This window comes from Grammomys surdaster, unplaced genomic scaffold (genome assembly GCF_004785775.1).
Source record: "Grammomys surdaster isolate TR1022 unplaced genomic scaffold, NIH_TR_1.0 97, whole genome shotgun sequence".
In the NCBI taxonomy this organism is placed as follows: domain Eukaryota; kingdom Metazoa; phylum Chordata; class Mammalia; order Rodentia; family Muridae; genus Grammomys; species Grammomys surdaster.
The window spans coordinates 8,998,382-9,018,881 of NW_021604576.1; positions in this window are offsets into that span (position 1 = coordinate 8,998,382).

Here is a 20,500-nt window from a genome sequence, read left to right on the forward strand (position 1 = left end):
GTGGTGCCCGAGGTCACCAACATGGTCAGCAAGAGATTTGCCATGAGCTTTCAGCTTTAGAGAGAGAAAAGTGAACAAGGCATGATGGAGAGTATTTCAGGGGGACTCCTTCTGAGGGGGTACCGTTCCCCCTCTTTTGTTTTTAAAGCCAATTTTTCAGAGTTCTTGTAAAATCAGGGCAGAAGCGCCAACAGTTGCTCCTTCCACACTCAGAGAGTCATGAAGGCCTTATTTAAAGATATATAAATCTATATTAATAATCTTTTGTCAAAGGACTTTTATAGCTCCACTGACAATTAATCAGACTATATGATATATCGATTAGAAATAGCTTTTTCTACTTTTTGTGAGATTACCTCTCTTTTGTCAATTAACTGTTGAGGAAGTTAGGGTTTACCACTCTCTTGAGAATATTGAACAGAGATTTAAATTCTTTTGTGGAGAGCTTAAAATAGTATCTTAGCCAATTTGCATCTCCTAGAAACTTTTGAAATTAATTTAAATTAAATAGACTCTCCTTTTTTTTTAAATCCTTTATCTGTGTGGGGTTTTTATTGGGTATTATACGTATTTACCTTTCAATGTTGTCTCCTTTCTCATTCTCCCCCCAAATCCCTTATCCCCTACCCCTTCCTCCTAATTTTTGTGATGATGTGCTCCAAACATCCTCCCAGTCCCATCTCCCTGCTCTCGAATTCCAACACAGTAGGGGATCCAAACTTTTGGGGACCTTGGCCCTCCACTTTCACTGGAGTCTAACAAGGTCACCCTCAATTCCCAATACAGGTGCGTGAGTCCCTCCCTTTGTGCTCTCTGGTTGGTGGTTTAGACTTTGGGAGTTCTGGTTGAAACTTTTGATGCTCCTTCTAAAAAGGACCAACAAATTCATACTTTGGTCTTCCTTCTTCTATGTGAGTTTTATGTGGTCTATATGAAGATTCTTAGAAATTGTGAGCTTTTGGGCTAATATCCACTTATCAGTGAGTGCATACCATGTATGTTCCTTTGAGATTGGGTCATCTCACTCAAGATGATATTTTCCAGCTCCATCCATTTGCCTAGGAATTTTGTGAACTGATTGTTTTTAATAGCTGAGTAGTACTCCATTGTATAAATGTACCACATTTTCTGCATCCATTCTTCTGTTGAAGGGCATCTGGGTTCTTTCCAACTTCTGGCTATTATAAATAAGGCTGCTATGAACATGGTGGAGCATGTGTCCCTGTTGTATGTTGAAACTTCTTTTGGGTATATGCCCAGGAGTGGTATAGCTGGGTCCCTAGGTAACGCTATGTTCAATTTTCTGAGATACCGCCAGACTGCCTTCCATAGTGGTTGTACCAGTTTACAATCCCACCAACAGTGGAGGAGTGTTCCTCTTTCTCCACATCCTCGCCAACATGTACTGTCACCTGTGTTTTTGATCTTAGCCATTCTGACTGGTGTGAGGTGGAATCTCAGTGTTGTTTTCATTTGCATTTCCCTGATGACTAGGGATGCTGAACACTTCTTTAGGTGCTTCTCAACCATTCGAGCTTCCTCAGTTGAGAATTCTTTGTTCAGCTCTGTGCTCCATTTTTTAATAGGGTTCTTTGATTGTCTAGAGTCTAATTTCTTCAGTTCTTTGTATACCTTGGATATTAGCCCTTTATCAGATGTAGGGTTGGTGAAGATCTTTTCCCAATCTGTTGGTTGCCGCTCTGTCCTATTGACTGTGTCCTTTGCTTTACAGAAGCTTTGCAGCTTTATGAGGTCCCATTTGTCAATTTTTGGTCTTAGAGCACAGGCCATTGGCGTTCTGTTCAGGAACTTTTTCCCTGTGCCTTTGTATTCCAGGCTTTTTCCCAGTTTCTCTTCTATTAGTTTCAGTGTGGCTGGTTTTAGGTGGAGGTCCTTAATCCACTTGGAATTGAGCTTTGTACAAGGAGATAAGTATGGATCAATTTTCATTTTTCTACATGCTGACCACCAGTTGGACCAGCACCATTTGTTGAAAATGCTATCTTTTTTCCATTCGATGGTTTTAGCCCCTTTGTCAAAGATTAAGTTACCATAGGTATGGGGGTTCATTTCTGGATCTTCTATTCTATTCCACTGATCCTCCTGCCTGTCTCTGTTCCAATACCATGCAGTTTTTATCACTATTGCTTTGTAGTACAGCTTGAAGTCGGGGATGGTGATTCCTCCAGAAGTTCTTTTATTGCTGAGAGTAGTTTTCGCAATCCTGGGTTTTTTGTTATTCCAAATAAATTTTAAGATTGCTCTTTCTATCTCTGAGAAGAATTGAGTGGGAATTTTGATGGGGATTGCATTAAATCTGTAGATGGCTTTTGGCAAAATAGTCATTTTTACTATATTAATCCTTCCAATCCATGAGCATGGGAGATCTTTCCATCTTCTGAGATCAGCTTCGATTTCTTTCTTCAGGGGAATGAAGTTCTTGTCATACAGGTCTTTTACTTGCTTGGTTAGGTTCACACCAAGGTATTTTATATTATCTGTGACTATTTTGAAGGGTGTCATTTCCATAATTTCTTTCTCAGCCAGTTTATCTTTTGAGTAGAGGAAGGCTACTGATTTGCTTGAGTTAATTTTATATCCAGCCACTTTGCTAAAGTTGTTTATCAGGTTTAGGAGTTCTCTGGTGGAAGTTTTAACCCCTTCCTTTCTTTAATTGTATTTGTCAGTATATTTTATCACAGCAACAGGGAAAATAACTAATACAGACTGGATTCCCTAAGCCTAGATGTTCACCAGTAAATGTTAACCACTTTATAGGAGAAAAAAAGTCCCGATGTGTATGCTTATCCATTTTGTTATGCAAATACTCTCATGCTGAATGGAAGCTGCCTTTGGAGTCACTTAAAGCTGAAGTGTGATGAGACTGAAAGACCAAATCTTTTAAGTTCAGACTCTATTTTAGAGACCCTGACCTAAGTTTAAACTCAGGCAAATTAACAGGCTGGTACCTATCATTAGTTTCCAAGTTGCCCCCCAACAAAACCCAAGCCTAGCTCCAGTCTCTAGTCTCCAACAAGACCAGCGTCTCCAAGTTACCCCTTCAATAAGACCAGCAGCTTCAGGTTATTTCCCCAACAAACTTGCACCCCCAGGTTAAAAGCCCAGCCCCTGCCAAATGACCAAACTCTCCTGTGTGATGGTGGTGCATTGTGGGGCTCCAGCTAGCTCTAATTCAGTAAAGACCCTGCTGTGAGTTGCATCAGATCTGCTCCTGTCTGTTCTTGGGCAGAATCACTAACATTTCCCTGGAACTACAAGGTCACAGCCATTGCTCTTCTGAGTTGATTTAACTGTCACAAGGTCACCACTGCCACTGAAGTTCTTAGAGATTCATCTGTTAATTTCTGGGAAAACCCATAACACGATAGGCATCGTTGTGCAAGTGGTGGCATTATTGGTAGTCAAGTGACCCTCCAAAATTTCTGGAATTCTTTGCCATTTGATACATTTGAAGAAATAAAAAGAAAAATAATTCTGAAACATATTCAGTAATTATAGGAAGCAAATGAAGACTAAAGAGATACTTTGAAAAACTGTATGCAGAAGTGAATTATTTGTGCTGAAATTTAACATAAATATGTAAATTGGCAGGCTATTGTATGTTTGTAGGCTTGTACATTTTTTTTTGAAAAGCCCCTATGTTTCCATTGTTTGAAGTTTTTCATTGACTTTGAAAACTGTATCCCTAGATAAATTGTGACATTTCCTTTCTACATGTTGGTACAATTTTACATTATGGAATTGTCAGATAGATTCATTACTCCTATTTCTAAACACAAATGGCCATAATTCAAATATGTATCATGTACCAGACTCTAAGCTACATAAAACCATTCTATCACTAATACATTTGGAGGCACATTGATATTTATGTACAAGAAAGATTTTTGGTCTTGGATTTCATCTTTTGTACTTTTGATAGCTTTCCTCTCTGACATCAGGTCTTCGGTTCAGGCTTAAACAGGCCTATTTACATGTAGGTTTCATTAGGCACAGTGAGTAGAAACCTAAAATGTCCAGAGGTGTTAAACAGGGTGTCTCTTTCATAAGTGTGACGTGCCTGTCTTGTGCTGCTGTAGCGTCTACACAGAGAACTGTTCAAGTTCATGTAAATGTCACCTATAACCTAGTATTGTACCAAAATTTTGTCCCTGTGATACTAGAGAACAGAAAAACAACAGGAATGGATCGCAAAACTCTAAGTCATTGGTTCTCAACCTTCCTAATGCTGTGACCCTTGCTCATTTTGCAGTGATTCCAACCATAAAATTTTATTGCTACTTCATAACTATAATTCAAACTACTTCTTCAAACTATAATGTTGCTACCATTATGAATCATCATGTAAATACTTGATATGCAGGATATCAGATATGTGACCCCAAAGAGGTCACAACCTACAGATTGAGGACCACCACTCTAAGTGGATACAGTGGTTATGAAGTCTGTTCGGATTCTATTGGCCCAATATTATGTGGCCAAACTGATCATTCAATAATAAGTTTCTTTTCCTATAGAGAGTCAATATGAATTATGCAAAGGTTTTGGGAGCCTGTACTTCTGAACAAGAACAAGCCAGGTTACACACTGCACTATGAACACTCCATCTCATGCCAAGTACTCAAATATGTCAACAGGAAAGGAAACAAAAATGTGATTTTTTTTGAAATTTCTTTGTTTGAGATTATACTTACATCATTTCCCCCTTTCTTTTCCTTCCTTCAAACCCTCTCATATATTTCTCCTTGCTTTGTTCACTTTCAAATTCATGAGTTCTTTTTCATTAATAGCACATGAGTGTGTGTGTGTATGTGTGTGTGTGTGTGTGTGTGTGTCTGTGTCTGCCTCTCTCTGTGTGTATGTATGTGCGTGTGTTTATTCCTAAACATATCAATACAACCTTCTCAGTCTGTATGGTGTCACTTGTCTGTATGTTTTTAGGGCTGACCGCTTGGTATTGAATAACCAATTGGAGTACTTTTTGAATTTTAAATGTACTTCTAATTACATCAGTTTAAACTCAAAAGTTTTAGAAGGACTCTTGGTAACTTGTATGCTGTGGGAAATAAACATGTTTCCCTAAATCTGATCATCACCGGATTCTGAAGGACATGAGAAATCAGGTAAAGCATTACAGATGTTGCTGGGTCCTCTCAATGCAGTCACGGTCCAGCAGGTGAGACAGTGCCACACGCACTACTGTGTTCATTCTTGGCCTTCACTTAAAGTAGAGTCACAGTCTCTTCCTCTGTTATCTAAGGACGTTGCCCCCAAGCTTACCAAGGCCACAGTCACTGTAGAGCTCTCATTCTAATGCTGATTTATTGACATCTTGTTAACAAAGCACATCCTTCTCCAATTTTTATTACTGCTTTTATTATTTTCCTTAGAATTGCTGCAGATCCATGGAATTTTAATGTTTCTTTATTCAAATGGCATCTTATTAAAATGGATGGGAGATTAAGTAATAGTGTGATATTCCTCTTGTTTTCAATTTTAATATTCAATTCATCCTAACTAGCTCTAAAATATGCAAATTACTAAAATACTGTTGTTACAGGGAGGTTTGTTTACATCATTATTTATAAGAAAAACCTGAAAGAGTGTCTAAAAGGTAAATTTCTAGTCCACAAACACTTTGAATCTGATGGCAGATAGGGACCACATGCTCCACCTGATTTGGAGAATGGTAATTTCCTTTCTAGCATAGATTAACTGTTCGAAGTAGTGTGTTTCATTGTGGCAGTGCAACAGAGGTATACGGACTGCTTCCCACTCTCTCAACCCTCAATCCCTTCCTCTTTTCTCGGAGCTTCCTTCTGCTTTCATGTCTTCTTTCTATCAAGACTAATCTGGACCCTTGGTGCTCTCAGAGACTGAACTACCAACCAAGGAACATACACAGGCTGGACCAAAGCCTCCCTGCACATATGTAGCAGATGTGCAGCTTGGTCTTCATGTAGGTCCTGAACAACTGGAGTGGGGACTATCCCGAAAGCTGCTGCCTGCAGGTGGGATATATTCTTCTAACTGGGCTGCTTTGACTGGCCTCAGTGGAAGAGGAAGTGCCTAGCCTCACAGAATTGAAGTGTGTGTGTGTGTGTGTGGCGGGGGAGAGATCTGCTCAGTTGGAGAAGGAGAGGCAGGATGGAGGAAGGATTGTGGGACGAGTGATTGGGAGAGGGCCAATGAGGGGAATGTAAAGTAAATAAGTAAAAAAATTAAATTTAATTAAAAAAGATTCTGTATATGAAAGGAAATAGACAAGATTTATCTAAGTCTATTTTTAGTTTAGCATGCTACTCTACAGTTTCACCATTTTCCTTGACTGTGATTTTATTCTTCTTTGTGATTAAATATTCTATTGCATTTATGTGCCACATTTTCTTTCTTTCTTTTTTTTTTTTTTAAAAAAAAATTTATTGGGTATTTTCTTAATTTACATTTCAAATTTTATCCCCCTTCCCGGTTTCCCCTTTGGAAAAAAAAAACCTTATCCATTCCCTCTCCCCCTGTTTCTATGAAGGTGTTCCCCCAACCCACCCACCTACTCCCACCTCACTGCCCTAGCACTCCCCTACACTGGGGCATTGAGCCTTCACAGGATCAAGTGCCTCCCCTCCAATTGATGCCAGATAAGACAATCCTCTGCTACAAATGCAGCTGGAGCCATGGGTGACTCTGCCTGTATTCTTTGGTTGGTGGTTTAGTCGCTGGGAGCTCAGGGCAGTATGATTGTTTGATATTGTTGTTCTTCCTATGGGGTTGCAAACCCCTTCAGCTCCTTCAGCCCTTCCCTTAACTTTTACATTGGGGTCCTTGTGCTCAGTCTTATGGTTGGCTGTGAGCATTCACATTTGTATTTGCAGGGCTCTGGCAGAGTCTCTCAGGAAACAGCAATATCAGGCTCTTGTCAGCAAGCACGTCTTTGCATCAGCAATAGTGTCTGGGTTTGGTGTCTGTATATTCCCATGTGGGGCAGTCTCTGGATGGCCTTTGCTTCAGTCTCTGCTCCACTTTTTGTCCCCTGCATTTCCTTTAGACAGGACCAATTCTGGATGAATATTTTTGAGATGAGTAGGTGGCCTTATCCCTCAACTGGAGGGCCATGGCTAACCTCCGGATATGATCTCTACAAGTTTCCTTTCCCCTTTATTGGGTATCTCAACTATTGTCATCCCCGTTAGGTACTGGGAGCCTCTTGCTTTCCTGGCATCTGAGACTTTCTGTTGGCTACCCCCAGTTCCCCATCCCCCATTGCTACACACCTCTGTTCAATTTCCTGACCCTCTGTACTTCTACCCCATCTCCTCCCACAACAGATCCTGCCCCTCCCCTTTTTTTTCTCTCCCCCTCCTCTCTTTCTCCCAAGCCCCTCCCACCTTCTGATTATTTTATTCCACCTTCCAAGTAGAACTGAAGCACCCACACTTTTATCTTCCTTCTTCTTATCTTCACATGGTCAGTGAAATTATATTTGGGGTATTCTGAGCTTTTGGGCTAATATCCACGTATCTGTGAGTGCATACCATATGTGTTCTTTTATGAGTAGATTACCTCACTCAGGATGATATTTTCTAGTTTCATCCATTTGCCTAAGAATTTCATGAAGTTATTGTTTTTAATAGCTGAGGAGTACTCCATTGTGTAAATGTACAACATTTTCTGTATCCATTCCTCTGTTGAAGGACATCTGGGTTCTTTCCAGCTTCTGGCTGTTGTAAATAAGGCTGCTATGAACACAAGGAAGCAAGTCTGTACCACACATTCTTAATGCATTCATTCATCAATGGGGACCTAGACTGATTCTCTAACATGGCTAGTGTGAACAGTGAAGGAATAAATATAGATGGAATATGTGAATAAGTCTTTCACATGCTGATGAAGAGTCTTTCTGGATCATACCCAGGGATGGTATACCTACACCATATAGTATTAGTTCTGTAGGGAACCTAAGCAATGACTGAGTGGCTGGTATAGTTGCATTACTCTCAGTAATAATGATTTTTCCCATCCATATGCAGTCACACACTTGTTTTTAATTTTTTAATTTTCTTAAGGATAACCGTTCTGATTGGGGAGCTGGAATCTTAATGTAAGTTTGATGTACATTTCCCAGATGTCTGGGATTTTGTTTCTGTGTACTTACTAGCCATTTATACTTCTTTTGAGAAATATGTAATCAGTTAATTTGCTCATCTACTGTTTGGATTATATGGTCATTTGATATTTCTTTTTTTAGTTATATATTTTGAATGTATGCATATATGTTGATGCTTTTATATTAATTCATTTTTGTTTTTATATTCTTATTATTGTTTATTCACTGTCCATAGTAATAGGGTTTCTTTTTTATATGTGCATGTATATGTTTTGAGTGTATGCACCTTCCATGCTTGGCACATGCACGCGAAGAGGTTTTTTTTTGGTAATATTTTTATTTGTGTGTGTGTGCACATGTGTGCATCTGTGCAGGAGCAAAATGAAGATATCAAGTGTCCCATTCCATCATTCTTCTTCCTTAGTACCTTTAGATAATTTAAAAAAATTATCTTTAATCTTTTTTTACAGTCCAGTCATTATTCCCTCCTGGTCTGCCCTCCATCAGTTCCTCATGACATTCCTCCTTCCCTTGTCTCCAAGAAGATGAGCACCTCCTTCAACCCACCTCCACCAGGCCTCCTCACTCCCTGGGGCCTCAAGTCTCTCGAGGGTTAGGTGTGTCTTCTCTCACTGAGGCCAGGTTCCATCTATCTTATTTTTTTTTTTTTTGAGACAGTCTTTCATTTAACTTGGAACTCAGAGTGAGTTTGGCTGAGTGCATCCACCTATTTCTGACTTACCAGATTACAAGAACATGTGTGATTTGAAGGACTGTATGGACATGTGTGGGGACATATGCACACAGGTCAAAGGAGGAGACTGGATGTCTTACTCTTCTCACGGCACTGTTTCTTTGAGACACGGTTTCTCACTGAACCTAAAGCTAGGTTGGTGGCAGTAAGATCCCAGCGGTCCTCCTGCGTGTCATTCCTCCTCAGACTGGGGTTCCAGGTGTGCATATGGTCATGCCCAGATTTTATGTAGATGTTGGGATTCAAATTCAGGTCCTCATGCTTGTGCATCATGTAGTCTTACCCTCTGAGAGTAGAGACTACAGAAACAGCGGTCACTGATGAATCGGCCCATCGTACAAATAAAGTAATAGTCAATTACATCATATCAGCTCCGATAACATTTAGGGAATAAAGTGAAGTCTGATATTAGTTACTAAAGGTAGGAATGGGGGAAATGTAACCAGCCATTAGTATGGGAGCCACAGAAAAATGGCAGAGGAGGTCAACGTGAAGAGAGGAAGAGAGTTAAGGTGTTGGGATAAGTGAGATGAAGGACCATAGTTAAGGCACAAAGGGAAGAAGGATGATGGATGAAACAAAATAAAAGTGAGGAAGGAATGCGAAGAAAGTATATGCATTATAGGAAAGAGAAATAGAATAGGTGTAGAAACCCGTGGACTGATTACAAATCGAGCATATGAAAACAAAAGCAAAAGGACTGAGAAACAGCAAAATTTAAAAACATAAAGCCAAAGTGACAGAGAATCAAAATTTTAAGAACTATAGCATTAGTGAATATGCGTTCCTTAAGGAATGGGTATCATGCCAGTCCTTCCTCTGACATGTCTTAGGGACCAAACTGGGACATCAGAAGTGTGCTGTTGGGACTGGGACATCAACCCAGCCTCAAAACCTTCTACCTATAATCTGTCCTGCCTCTAGGATGTGCTGGGTCTTTTATCTTAAATGCTTGTTATAATGGAGTTCTGGCTAGTTATCCGTCAATATTTGCAGACTTAGCTTGAGTTTGGTCCACTATGTTTCAGTTCAGGTCGTCTGGTATGCAGAATTCATGTGATCCTGTGGTTCTCTGCATCTTGTACTGTCTCTGGGGAAAAGTGAGGTTTGAGGTTTTGTCAACTTATTACCCTTCCTGGGAACTTGCTAGTTGCCTCTTACAGTGTGTGGGGCTGTTCTAAAAGATTCTGTTTCAGTTGTCTTTGTTTCTGATGATATTTTTTTTCTTGTCTTGGTTAGCTAAAAGTGAGGGAGTGTAATTTTCTTCATTTACTGCTGTTTTAGTCCACACTTTGGGTTAGAATCTGTTGCTTCTCTTACAAACCAAGCATTTGGTATTTCTGCATTTCATCTAACTTCACAGTCAGCTGATGAGTGCTCTCCTCCACCAATGTCTTACTTCATTCAGAAAATGGGGCATTGGTCAGTGCTGTTTATTCCTAATCTTCCATCTTCTCAATTTATTTTCTATTTTTCTTTTCTCCCTTGCGATCCTCCTTCATTTTAGATGTGGTTTCACAGTACTGTCCAGGCTGGCCTCAAACTTACTGCAATGCTCCTATCTCAGCCTGACAAATGCTAGACATGAGGCATGACCCACAATCCCAGCTATAAATCCCCAGTCCAATGTATGGGTAGCGATTTTTTTCTTCTATTTTGTCTTTTCACCCTAGTGATTGTTTCCTTTGCTATGAAGAAACTTTTTAGTTAATCTTATATATTCATTTAGTTTGTTTTATATGTGTATGTTTGCCTGCATGTAAATATGTGCATCACACTTGTGCTTGGTCCAGGTGAGATTCAGAAGAGAATGTTGGATCTCCTGGAAATGGAGTTACAGTTCATCACAAGCTACCATATAGATGCTGGGAATCAAACCCAGGACTTCTGCAAGAACACGTTCTTGTAACTGCTGAGCCATGTCTCCAATCCCTAAAGAACTCTTTTAATTTTAAGCAATCCCATTTGTCAACTTTTCAATTGTTTCTTGAGCTATTGGAGCACTTCTTAGAGAGGTGTTAAACTGTCAGCATCTTGTAGAGTCTCCTCTGTTTCTGTTGAGCTATTTCAAAGTTTCAGGTCCTGAATTATCTTTAATATATAGGTTCTGTGCCCAGCACACTAAGTTCAAGTCCTTGCTCTGCTATTTTTAGGTCAATAACCTTGGACAAATATGCATCATCTTCCTTTCTGTAGGGTGAAGAGCAAATAACTTAATAATTGGGAGGCATTTAAAAAATGCTTCATACATGGTACAGGTGAGGAATTTGTAAGGCCTATTTTGGCTTTATTGCATTGTTTTTTAAGAAGGAGTGTTGCTGCGTAGTCCAAGGTGGCCTCAAACTCATCATCCTTGGCTCAGCCTCCAGAATACAGGAAACCCAGATGTGCACTACAACACCCTGCTAGTCTTCTTGTTGGTTTATTTTTAGAAATGTTTGCTAAATTCTATCAGTTTTCATCTTGTAATTTTATGGGCTACATCACTTTTTGTAAATTATTTGGTTACAAATTTTTGAAATAATTGAAAGTTGGCATATGCATCAAAAACTATATTTCTTTATTAAGAAGATGTGATCTATTTTGAGCTGTTTTTGCACATGGTAAGAGACACGAATCTGTTTCATTTGCTGACATATAGCTCTCAAGTTTTCCCACTGGCCTTGTGTGAGGAGTCTGTCCTGCCTTCTACATGTTTTCGGCACCCTTGTCAGAAGTCCTATGGCTGCAGCTGTAAGACTTTCTGACTTATTTTTCTGAGTCTTTTATTCTGTTGGTCTATGCTCCTGTTTTTGTGCCATTACCATTCTGACTTTGTTAATACAGCTCTGTATATAATCTGAAACAGAAAACAAAATACTTTTAGTATTGATCTTTTTCCTGAGAATTGTTCTATTTTAGGCATCTTTTAGAATACATATGTGTTTTTGAACTTTCTATTTCTATAAAGAGTATTACTGGAATTATGATAGTAATTAAATTCAATCTATAGCAGTATTTTGGTAATAATAATATTTTTACAATATTAATCCTCCCAACCCATGAGCATGGGAAGTCTTTCTGTTCACTGGTGTCTCTGTCAGTTTCTCTTTTCTGTCTTTTAAAGTTGTCATTGTAGAAATGCCTCACTTCTTTGATTCAGTTTATTTCTAGATATTTTATTAATTTTTGAGGCTGTTGTGAGTGTGTTATTTTCCTGATTTCTTTCTCATCATGTTTGCTATTGGTACATAAAATAAGCTCTTGAGATGTAGGAAATAGAGTGGTCAAAGACACCACAAGAAAAAACACAGAATCAACTAACCTTGGCTCATAGGGGTTCACAGAAACTGAACTGCCAACCATGGAGCCTGCATGGGACTGACTTAGGTCCTGTGCATATGTTATAGTTGAATAGCTTGATATTCTTTTTGGCATTCCTAACAGTGTTAGCAGGAGCTCTCTCTGATGTTGCCTGTTTTGGGGACCCTTTCCTCTTACTGGTTTATCTTGTCTCTCGTAAATAAGAGAGGAGGTGTCTAGTCTTACTGCAACTTAATATGCCATGGCTGGTTGATATCCATGGGAACTCTGCCCTTTTCTGGAGAGAAAGAGAGGACGAGTGGATGGGGATGGGGAGAGGGAAGTGGGGGGAGGCTGGAAGGAGTGAAGAGAAAGGAACCTACAGTCAAGATGTATAAATAAATAAATCTGTCCTTTATTTTTTTTATAAAAAAAAAGCTCTGGAATTCATATGTTGACTTGGCATCCTACAAGTTTATTGAATATATTCATTCTTTCTAAACATTTCTGATGGAGTCTTTGGGGTAATATAAAAATATCCTTAGCCTGGCATTGGTGGTGAACACCTTTAATCACAGCACTTGGGAGGCAGAGGCAGGCGGATTTCTGAGTTCGAGAGTTTGAGACTAGCCTGGTCTATCTACAGAGTGAGTTCCAGGACAACCAGGGCTACACAGAGAAACCCTGTCTTGAAAAACCAAAAAAAAAAAAAAAAAAGAAAAAAGAAAAGAAAAATCCTTTATTTAAAATTGTCTGCAAATAGAGAGTACTGGTCTTCTTACTTAAATGGTTGTATCCATAATTTCTGTATAATGTTTCTTGGTTTTATGTTTTCAGGGCTGACCATTTGGTATTGAATAATCAATTAGTGTATTCTTCTCTGGGCAAGTCTATTTCTCCCCCATCTGTATTCCTCGCCTATAGTTATTTAATAGTGCTGAGACATATCTATTGTTGTCCTTGTTCAGCACATGTTTAGACAATAAAGTTGGTTAGACTTTATGGGTCTAACTTCTGACATTCATGGGAAACATAATCTTAGCAAACTTCCTGTTCCTCTGGCTACATCTCCTACCCTGCTCAATGATCCCTGAGATTTATGTGCAGGAGATATGTTGAAGGTGGATCCATTGAGACTGGGATTCACAACTCTGTATTTTGATTGGTTGTGCTTTTCTGTAATGGTGAAATGTGATGACTACACTTATCTGCAGATATAAGAACAAATATTTAGAATGCAGTTAGCAATTATGCTGGTTTAGTAAAGTGGGGGTTAATGACATCATTAACCCTGGGTTTCAAGTATCAGGCATGATTTCCTTCCTGTTGAGCAGGTGTTAAGTCCAATTAGAGAGCTGTTGGTTACCATCAAGGTATGTGTGCCACTACTTCACACTTAGGGTTACCCTGCCTTGCTGGCCACTGTGTTTCACAGGTGTCATAGCTGGGTAGAACTGTTGATTGCTTCTCTGCCTCAAGACATGAGACAGAGAGTGACTGAGGAACATACCCTACATGGACTTCTGGTTTTTATACACACATGCACACAAACCTACACACACACACACATACACACACACACACAGACACACACACGCAAGCAAGTGTAATATTTTAGGAGTTGAAGTCTAAAGAACACTAAACTGAAGAGATATCACTATCTATTTTTATAAGAACTTTTATGTCTAGAATAAGGAAGCTCCATTGTGCTGTCTTGTTTTTATATCAATTTGACAGAAGCTGTGGTTATTGGGACAAAGGAACCCAAATGAGAAAATGTCCAGACCAGACTGACCGTGGGCAAGCCTTGGTGCATTTTCCTGATTGATGATTAGTGTGGGAGAGCCCAAATTACTGTGAGAATGCCATTCCTGGGCAGGTGACCTTGGGTGTTAAGTGAAAAGCAGGCTGAGCAAGCCATGAGAGCAAGCCAATAAGCAGCACTCCTCCATGGCCTCTGCATTAGCTCCTTCTCCATGTTACTGCCTTGGGTTCCTGTCTTAGATAATAGACTACAAGCTGTAAGATGGAGATCGACTTATTCTTCCTCAAATTGCTTCTGGTCATGGTGTTTTATCACAGTAATAGAAATCCTAACTAAGACATGGGGCCTGTAAGATGGCTTAGCACTTAAGAACACAAGCTGCTCTTCCATAGGAACTCGGATCACACGTGTCTGTAACTCTAGTGCAGGAGATCTGACATCCTGGTCTTTGCTGATGAGATGAAACCCTTATTGATACACTTACGTATACGCCAGCAAAACACCAATAAATATAGAATAATTAAAATTTAAAATATATTACTGATGCAGATACTCCTATATTATATTGATCATGGAAATGCAATAATAAATTACTCTATTTTATCAATCAGTAGTGTTTAGTATTTAGAAGCTGCTTCATTTATTTATAGTCCTTATAATATTTGACACATCATTTATTCACTGTATCCATTGCTCTACATTTTTAGGCTGTGTAAGCACAAAGATTATTTTGTACATTGCTATATTGCCAGCGCTTGAAATAGCTACCTGGCACACAGTAGATACTCAATAAATATTTGTTGAACAAATATTGGAAATTATCTACATCTTGGCCTGTCTCCAGAATAGAGCACCACACTTAAGATCCAAGTTTTATAGATTGGGCAATGCTTTTTCAAACGTAGCTTTATTTCCTTTTAATTTCCCATCCATTTTGAAATTCATTTCATTACTTTTAGATTTATCATCCTGTTTACAAACTTTATTCTTTCCATCTTTCCCTAGTCAATTTTTTAATTACGTGTGGCACTTTATTTTGAATTATGGCAGTTGAAAGTTGATATTTCATTCCAACAAGTTTTAATTGCCTAATTGAGAAATGAAACTCCTGCTATGAATGCTTTGCTAGTGTAAGACACCAGATTTACATTCCTATTAAACTGGTACTTACCCTCCTGGGCCATACATACATCTGGGATAGATACACAAATGGGCATTCACTCTGGATTTCCTCTGAAAACCAGGAATCTTCTTGATTAAGTAACTAAGAGTGCAATTTGCTTCTCAGCGTCCTCTAAAACCTTTTGTAGTGGCAGAGATGTTTATGCCTTATAAATATACCTGCCTGCAACGCAGCTGAGGTTCGACAGTATCCAAAGCACTTTAAAAACTGAAGAAAGGAAAGTAAGTCTTTAAATGTGCAAATTCCCTTTACTGACAAGAGATTTAAGCCACTTTAAAGCAGTTCACTTATTTAGGCATTTCCTCTTGATGACCTGCACTTCTCTGCTAATTGCTTCCTGCCTTCTTCACTGCCTAAATGTGCCATGTATACTCAAACACTATCATGACCAACAGATCTGTTTGAATTAACACCTGTCCTAAGAACTTAAGATCAACACCAAGCACTACTAGGCCCAGAATATTCTCCTAATGACTTATAACTTACTCAACATTGAATTAGGCCATCTTACTCAATCGATTTTTAACATATAGAAAAGTCAACTCATTCCGTATCTAGCTGACTCATGTCACTATACAGCCAGTACACATACTTTATCACATAAGACATCAGCTATTAGGCTGCCATGCTGGGTGACTGGTTAATTGCATTGGACAACTTCCGTCAAAGGAAGAGGCAGCATTTTGTTATTTTTGGAATATGAATTTGCTTTTCCTGCATGCAATGCTTTAGCCAAACCAATATCTGTAGATACAGAATACCTTATCTATAACTGTAATGTTTTTATACCATGAGGACCTGACTTTGTAGGAAATGGGGTCAGAGTTACAGAATTTGCTGTTAGCACATTTCTTTACCATCCTGACATGGATGCTATGATAAAATGGGCCAGGCAAAATACACTTGGGAAGCAGAAGAAAGTAGATCTTTGTAAGCTCAAGGTCTGTCTACATTTTAGTAAGTGTCCAATTGGGGCCCTTCAAGAAAGAAAGAAAAAAGAGGAAGGAAGGAAGGAAGGAAGGAAGGAAGGAAGGAAGGAAGGAAGGAAGGAAGGAAGGAAGGAAGAAAGGAAGGAAGGAAGGAAGGTCCTTTTGAAGGTTCAGATCCAGCAGGATGACAATACTATGGGTGGCTATGTATAGCTGGAGTAAGTTTCTCTAGGAGGCTATGCATGCTGTGAATCAGCATTCACTATATGAAATTCTACTCAGGATTCACAGGTCAAGGAAGCACTGGGCAGCAATGAGAGTCGCATTACATTAATCATTATCCTTAGCGAGCCTACACAACGTTTACTTTCTCTTCAGGGAATGTGACCATGGGTGATCTCATGATGATGGATTTTGTCAGTGCTGCCAGACCACTCGATGTGAAGATGTTTGGGTCAATCCTATTCTAGATGCTTCTGTGGGATTTGTTGGAGGCCAACATTTATATAAAAGCGTTGCATGGTGGCACTTACATGAAATCTCACTTGTTCAGAAGGTGGAGAGTAGAGAATCCCTTGAGTCAGAAGTTGTCTGCCAGCCTGGGCAAGAAAAAGATTTTCTTTTTTTTAAATAAATAAATAAATAAATAAATAAATAAATAAATAAAGCATTGCTTTCCATGTTAGCAGGCCTTATCCAATCATTTGAAGGCCCTCAGAGAATAAGAAACTGGCCACAAAGCATTTCTCCAACAGACTACCTCTGAGCTTCATTTCCAGCATTGACTTTTTTCTAGCTTTATAGCAGACAGCTTCAGGACTCAGGTTGGAACACAGCCACTAGCCTGTTAGCTTTCTGTGGTTACACAGCACTGGTTCTTCTGGATCTAAGCCTACCAGCCTACTCTGAAAATTTTGGACTTGACAGCACCCATAGTCATGTAAATTGGTGCCTTATAATCAATCTTTCTTTACTATATGCATATGTCAGATCTCTTTTTACATCTTTACAAATCTACTTCCATCCACGCCTTAGAGTGCGTAGAGGTCAGAGGAGGAATTTTGGACACTGGTTCTCTTCTCCTTTGGGACCTGGGGAGCAAACAGGTCACCAGGCTTGTAGGACAAGCATTTTTAACTTACTCAGCCATCTTGTTGGCTCTGGTTCTCTCTATAGAAAACTCTAGCAAGTCACAAAAAGCCCGTGACTACAAATTATACCAGGAAAATTACAGAATTCAGAGTCTTCCTCAAGTATAATGTCTGTGTTATACGAGCAGGCAAAGGTAGCAGGAGTCTGCATTGCATATCCTTTACCACGTTCTCACGCCACCTCCTGACTGGCTGGGACTACAGGCGTGAGTCACTATTCAGGACTCCATCTGAATGTTCACCTCACTTAAAATATACAACTTTCTATGAACTTGCTCTTGTCTGTCACACAAACTTCTCCAGTGAATACACTTTTTGTAGCTTTTTATTTATGTGAAAATAACACATATACTTAAATATTTAATTCTTGCGGTTATTTTAATTCCATATGATAACATAGCACTAGCACACAGCAGCACCTATTTTCAATTTTTATCTTATACAATGAAAACATCACTTCTTTTAAAAAAAAATTTTCTTTTTCTTTTTTTTTTTTTGTTATTCAGGGTGCTTCCTGATATCTGTAGCAGGGAACTGAGCTAGGAAGAAAGATAAAAATCAGATGTAAGTGTCTTGGCTATCATAATTCATTAAATCAATGCCATCTGAAACTGAGCCATGAGGAAAAAGCACAGGGTGATGGGATGTATTTTCAGAGACACTTCTGAAACTTGTGTGAGAGACTGAACCTCTAGAGCAGTTTACAAAATGAAAGGAATGATTAGTTGGCTTCTCAGAGGAAACAAAGCAATTTTTGAAGTTCCTTCAAGGACAAAAGATAATGGATGTTTTTATAGTTTGCATCTGGACTAACTCTATTAGCATCATTAGTGGTAATGTATTCCAGAAGTCATTTAATGTAATTATGCAGTTAATATTTTTTCGTTAAGAATGTTGTGGAATTTCAAATAAGTACATTTTTAATATAAAATCTTTTAATCTTCTAATAGTAGTTTTAAAGGAAGGCTTGTTGCCTCTGTAATAAGAAATAGAAACCTGTAGATTGGGAGAATAGTGATAATCTTGATTTCTATAGTTCATAAAGTTACCGATTGTTTTGTTAAGTTGCTCAGCTAAGATGGCAGTCTCTTTACTTTTAGATATTTGCATCATTATGCATAAAAGCTCATTAGTTATAGTGAGCTTTTTCTTTTCAATTTTTATCTTTTCCCCACTCAGCCACATTTTAATCCTTTCTGATTTATCAGTTTGACTTTTTCCAGGAAAACACCCATGTCAGCCTCTCAGGATAAATGGCTTGTTCAACTCTGGGCTTTAGGAATTTTTTTTGTTAACTGACAGGTCTATCAGAACAATTCCACAGCACCTCTGTGGATCCACATACAATGATTTGAATTGCAGCAACAAGATTAATCCTGGGTCCAAATGGACCTCTTCATCCTGTGGCTACAGGCAGTACAGAATATAGGCCTCCAAAACACTGAGCATCGTGGCCACCACAACAAATTCACCTGCCAGGAGCTGAAGAGAACCAGACAATCCTAGGACTTTCAATGTCCTCTTGATCAAATAATTTCTGAAGTCTTGTTTTTGAGTGAGGCTACAGCTCAGGTAGCTGAGTGCCTGCTTTGCACACATGAGGCTCTGAATTCCATACCCGGTACATCCACACAAAACATTTAATTATTTTACAATCTAGTGAAATACTTCCCTCTGTCAAGCCTATTGGATGTGGTTACAATTGCTTGCAAATAAAAACATTTTAATCGTCATATTCTTCCTTTAGAGAGAAGTTCTTTTTGTCTAGCTCAGGTTGGCTTTAGAAGATAGATCCTTTTGCCTCTGCCTCCTATGTCCTGATTATTTCTAGGCTTGTAAATTATTATTCCAACTCTTGCCCAGTTTTGTTTCCCATAATAGGTATCTTCCTATTGTCTTTTCCAGCTGTTCCTTGCATAAAGTACTGTCTCATTTCCTTCTGCCTTTATTATTTTATCAAACAGTGCTAGATTGTTTTCATTTATTATTCTTCCTTGATTCAAATTCTCTTCCAACTAGCTGCAATAATCAACTTAGTTAACACATACTATCCATCTACTTCTGTTTTGCTGGGAATGATAAAGTATCTGTGTTCATGGATTCTAAGTCCTTGTAGGAATTGCAAATAATTTTGGTAAACAGAGTAGTTCAGGGTTTACCAGATATTTGTCAATAGATACTATTCGGTGTTTGAAAATTTCCTTCAATGCAAAATCAATCATTCACAATAGATATAACTCAATGGTCTGAGTTAGGTAAAGAACTTTTATATGTTGACTTTTACTATAATGTAGTTTTGGTAAACAAACAAACAAGCAAGCAAATAAACACCTTTCTTTGTGTGAAAAGTTTTCTTATTACTTTGCCTGAGATGCAATTATATAAAAATCTCGAAGACAGACTCACTCATATGATACCTTCCTTGGATCTACATCAAATATGCACCTTAAGGTAGTAATGACTTATTACTATTATTATCATGTGTTTGTGGATTGGGGACATTCTTCTGCTCTTGCTCATGTGGCCAATGCTGGTGGCCTTTGGTGAAGTTAAGTTGTTGCCTGGGACACCTCAATTCTTTCTCTTCTTGGTGTTTCCAATAGTCCAAAAGTAAAGCTTCGAGATCTCTTAAAGTTTAGGCTTGTGAGTGGCATAGAGTCATTTCCCTTGTTTAATCAAAAGAAGGACCAAACTGACATACATAGCTGTTGATGAGAATCACCCTACCACTTAAATGCAGAGGTAAGAAGCCTTATGATAGGAAGCATATGGGGCAGAGTTATTGATATGACAAACTTTGGAAGCAGCCTGCCACACTTGGTATTGTTTATAATAGACAAAGAAGATGGTGCACTTTTAATTTCCAAATCCTCTTGATATTTACAACATAAGCAAGTATTCACAAAAGTAAAAATGGAATTGTTTTGTCAGTATTTCCGAAGAGACAACAATTAGAAAATACGAACAGGGCTGGAAAAATGGCTTGGCAATGAAAAGCACTTGTCCTTCTTCCAAAGGACACAAAATTAATTCCCAGCACCCACATGGCATTCATAGCTCTTTATAATATCAAGTTCAGGGTATCTGATGCCTTCTTCTGGCCTCCACAGTCATCAGGTATATACAGGATATATGTGTGTGTGTGTGTGTGTGTGTGTGTGTGTGTGTAGGAAAACACCTATACATATAAAACAAAAATAAGTAAATCTAAAGATAATTTTTAAAAGAACATGTAATTAATCACACTAATAAAAGCAGAAGCCATGAATTTGAAAGAAAGTAGAGAGGGTATACTAAGTTGTCTTGGTCATGGC